The sequence below is a fragment of the Gossypium hirsutum genome, chromosome D01, assembly GCF_007990345.1.
Source record: "Gossypium hirsutum isolate 1008001.06 chromosome D01, Gossypium_hirsutum_v2.1, whole genome shotgun sequence".
In the NCBI taxonomy this organism is placed as follows: domain Eukaryota; kingdom Viridiplantae; phylum Streptophyta; class Magnoliopsida; order Malvales; family Malvaceae; genus Gossypium; species Gossypium hirsutum.
In genome coordinates, this window is record NC_053437.1 from 49,901,190 (window position 1) to 49,906,162 (window position 4,973).

Sequence of the window (4,973 nt, forward strand, 5' to 3'; positions counted from 1 at the left end):
GGCAAATCTCCATCTCAAGGACCTTTCCACGAGCAATTAAAAGTAAATATGCAATAAAGTAATCAATATCTCAAGTTCTTAGATGCACTGCTCGATTGACTAGAAATGATCATGCAATTACCTAAAATGAAGTTAGTTTTACTTAAGTACAAGAAATTAGTTAAGCCTAAAAGCATGAATTATAACTCTTTTCAAGAGTAGTTTATCCCTTCCATATATAAATGGTGCACTATTTGCAATCCCTATGCAATTAAGTCTGTCCACTAACTGTTGATATCTGTCATCTTCATAGACACCCTTCACCATAGATGATCTTTGGCCACATGTATAGCATTCAATTTGCCACTGGCAGGACTTCATCGTCATATTCTCTATTATTTCATATGCATCATCTTATGTCCTATTCATTAGGGCTCCTATTATGGCTCTACCTAGTCCTGACCGTGCATGTGCATCTAACTCATTATAAAACATCAACAACCGTAGCCACTCAGGTAATCTGTGATGTGGGCATTTTTTAATAATCTTTTTAAAGTGCTCCCAAGCTTCTTAAAAACTTTCTCTTTCTAATTGCCTAAATTTAGCAATCTCTTTCCTTAGTTGAATTATCTTGCTGGTTGAGAAAAACTTTTTTAAGAATTTTCCTACGAGTTTATCCGATGTCGTAATGAATCTTGGTGCCTGTGAATCTAACCAAGAGAAAGCATTATCTATTAAAAAGAAAAGGAACAGCTGAAGACGAATAGTGTCACCGATAATCCCATTGTATTTAAATGTGTTACAAAGCTGTGGGAACAATTTTAAATGCTGGTTTGGATCCTCTGTCATTGGGCCCTTAAACTATAGATTGTTTTGGATCATCTGGACCATTGTGGTTTTGATCTCGAAAACTTTTTCTGTAATAGTTGGCCTCATTATACTCCCCTAAACCATATCTAGATTTAGCAACACATATTCTATTAGAGTTCTTTCGTTACACGCCATATTTGTGGGTAGTTGTGGTGGTGGTGGATCTTCTAAGTTATTATTGTTAACCTCGTCAAACATTGGATTATCTCATAGTGGTAAATTGCCTGCAACAGGTGGTTGGTTATGCATTTGTTGTTATTGTTGTTGCCATTGCTGTAAATGATTCCTACGAATTATTCTTTCTAGATTTGTGATTGCTCAATAGGTGTTCCCCTACTACGAGTCATACACTAAACCCAAAGAGAATAAAGAAGTTAGTAAAAATAAGAAAATAAAATCGTAGCTATAGTTTATAAATTTCCTAATTATTCTATTAAAATGCAAAAATTAAAATCAATTTAGTGACGTTTCCTCTATAGCAACGACGCTAATAACTTGACCGCCTCCGGATGTACCAACATCCAGGGTAAAAATCCTACAAAAAATATGTTAAAAAAGACAGTATCCACAAGTATAAAGGTTAGGTTATAATATAGTTGCAACGAAGTAGGTGAGTACTCCGAGGATCGTATCCAAGGAAAGCAAGCACTAAATTAATTCTAGCCTAAACACAAATAGAACTAATGAGTACTTTAAATAAATTATATTAAGACTAAACATAAAAATAGAGTTTTTAATAAGTAAATAAAAAATAATATAAATAGAAAACTTGGAAGATTTGCTTATGGAAACTTAGTCAGATCTCTCCACATGTCCCAAGGCCTCGACGCCCAAAATCATAGAAAAGCTTAACTAAGAAGCAAATGGGTGAGTACTCACAATCCTTTGGTATACCAATATATCCAACATATGGCTTTCAAAGGAGCATGCACAGAAACATATCATAGAGAGCTCGTATAGAGAGCTTACTTAAAAACGCTTTCTCACAAAGCTCGTACAAAAGTGCATAAAAACATAGTTTATAAAACTGTACTTTTGAAAACATATCTTAAAACATAAGCTCGCATAGGAATCGTGATTTGAAAGAATACTTCTAAATCATAGTTCAAGACTTAAAAACAAAGTTTCAAAATAACTTGTTTTGGGAGCTTAGTTAGATAACCTTAAGTTTTAAAAAAACATAGTAATTAGCACACACATGGTAATTCTTAACCACTCACACTTTTGAAAAAATAATAGCGAACAAACTTATAACAAATCTGAGATCACTCACATTGAAAAGCATGATAGTTTAGCATATTTTTTATGAATCCTCGATCACTCACCGAAAAATAGAGAAACTTAAACAAGCTTAGCTTTGCCTTTTATCCTTGTTGGTAGATGGTTCGACTGGTTTACAATAAACACACAAATTACTAAACAAAAAAACTTACATAATTCACACATGTAAGCGAACCTAGCTTTTTGGACTATCAAACCTAACAAGACAAAGACTTACCATGAGTGCTACGAACTTAACTCAGAACAGAGATTTGACGATAGAATATTCAGTGAGAGAATTCTCATGAATTAAGGGTCGTATTTATAAATCTAAGTGTCCTGGAAATCTTAGGATACCTTACTTGACTTAGGAAAGGTGTTATGTGCACGTAAAGTATCCTTGGATACACCAAATTTTAATTTTCTAATTTGAGTTTAACTCAATCTTTGATTGGTGAACCCCCAATTCATAACTCAACTGGTGAACCCTAGCTTGCCAAACGTTCTAGAGAACCCTCTTATCATTTCTTTTGGTGTACATAGTAGCCCTGAACCCCCAATTCATAACTCAACTGGTGAACCCTAGCTTGCCAAACATTCTAGAGAACCCTCTTATCATTTCTTTTGGTGTACATAGTAGCCCTGAAAGACTTGGTGAACCTTTTACTGATACTCTTTTGGCGAACTCCTCAATTCATCGAAGTATTGGCGAATACTTACTTGCAATAAATCTGGCGAACCCCTTACCATGTCTTTTGGCGCATACTGCTACTGGCGGGCTCCTTGTTGATACTCTTTTATCAATCTCCCCAGTTCGTTGAAGTATTAGCGATCCTTCACTTGCAAGGACAAAACCTTCAGGCTCGATCTCGAGATGTTATAGATAAACTTACAACCAATCATGCCTTTGCATGTCAACACAACATGTATCACGATACTGAAAATAAATGAACAACCATTTAAGACCTGTGTCCTAGAACTCACTTGGAAGTTGACGCCAAATCCATCTACTTAGCCTTTCCCTTTCTACTTGAGCCTCCTTAGTCAATAAAACATAGCAACCATTTTAGAATTCCTATAAAGACAATACATCATCATAAGAACCATAATTTGTTTGCATGTAGAAGCTATTTAAATGATTACCCACAACCTTACCCAATAGAAAACAAAATCAATGGATTAACTAAAATACTAAACTTTCCTCCCTTTTTCTTAAATCTGTGAATACAGAAAGGTTAGGTAGCTTACCCTCTTGATAAATTCTCAGTTACTTATGCACAAACTTTAACTTCTGTCCTTTATGCAAACCGCTCTTGACTCTTTCTCTCTTAAACAAGACCAATAAAGAAGATGGAAAGAAGAAACTAAAAATGGATGTGAGAGAATTCACCTAGAAGAATAGCGTTCCTTCTATATATATGTCCACACAGTATCACCAATACCCATTTAATCAGTCTAAAAAATTACTTTTTATAACCATAATGCCTCCCATTAATAACTACTGGGTTCTAAAGTAATTGAACTAGATTTGGAAATTTAACTATTTACAAAACAGTCTATCAAATTCTCAAATTAAATACTCGAAAACTCCATTACATCAAACCTTAGTATACCTAGATGTGAAAATTAAACCACTAATAGAAAACTTAATGATTGATATGTTAACATAACCGTCTTATACACTAGATGGGATTGATATTTGATAACATGGTAATATGCATATTTGACATCATAATGACCCTACTCAAAAAATTACTATGAAAATGTTGATAAGTAAAAGCATTCATTATCCTTGGTTCGTAGATTCCATAGTATGAAAAATGAATATGTTTATAAAGCCTATATTAAAACATATTTGAATGTGAATGTGAAAACACTTTGATTCCTATATGTGGAATTAAGTAAAGGATTGCCTAATTATACTCTAAACTCTATGAATTCTGTAAATATTTTGAAAAAAAAAGGAGTCATTGTATGGCCAATTAATGTGATAATGGCGTTAATTATAATAAATTACTTCTGAACTTAATAAGTGCTAGTAGACTTAGTGGAATTGTTAGGTTACAAATAACACGCCAATAGGGATTAGATATGGAGTTCTATGGTGATATGGATTTTTATTATCATCTAACGTTGTGTAAAGATATGGAGTTATGCTCCTTTCAAGCCTTGCACATATCAGTACACTCTTTGTTGTCCTTTGAGCTATACACTCATATGCATTCTCTGATGCCTTCAGACTTAACACTACGGTGCTCTTTGGTGTGTTTTGGAGACTTAGTACTTTAGTCCTTTTTAGTGTGTTCTAGGTGGTTCCTATGTATCTACATTATTTTACTAGATTTTACTAAGGGCGAAATGAATTAAAATCTTAATTATGAGACTTGCTTATGAATATAATTTTTTCTGTGTGAATAAAAGTGTTATGCGCTAAAGGTAAAAAGTTAGAAAAGTTAAAAATAAATTGAATTGATGAATATGCTAATAATGAATGTGCCATGAATGAAGTTTTATAAAATAGCCTTAAAATGATGATAAGAGATTGAAATTCCTACTTTCAGTATGCTTCTATTGAGAGACTTGAAAAATAATTTTTTTGGTTATGTGTGTAAGGAATTAAGGGGCCATAAGAGAAACTTATGTGAAATTATGTGTAAATCCCCATACCCGACCGATCACTGAGTTTGAGCAACGGATTGCCACATCTGTTGTTGGAGCAACTATGTTATACCTAGCTTTATTTGACAATATGTTTTGATATAACAAAATATTTTTTTTTGAATAAAAGTTAAAGTCGAACAAAATTAGAAAAATGATAAAATCAGGTTTAAATGGTTTCAATTGAGTTAAACATTTTCAATCAA

At 33.2% G+C, this 4,973-nt stretch overlaps 1 non-coding gene across 1 annotated transcript; it reads left to right on the forward strand.

The window, feature by feature from the left end:
- Positions 1 to 496: 496 nt before the first annotated feature.
- LOC121214119 (small nucleolar RNA R71) lies at positions 497 to 603 on the forward strand. Its single transcript, XR_005909706.1, has one exon. It is a non-coding gene; the product is annotated as a small nucleolar RNA R71 (small nucleolar RNA).
- The last annotated feature ends 4,370 nt before the right edge of the window (positions 604 to 4,973 follow it).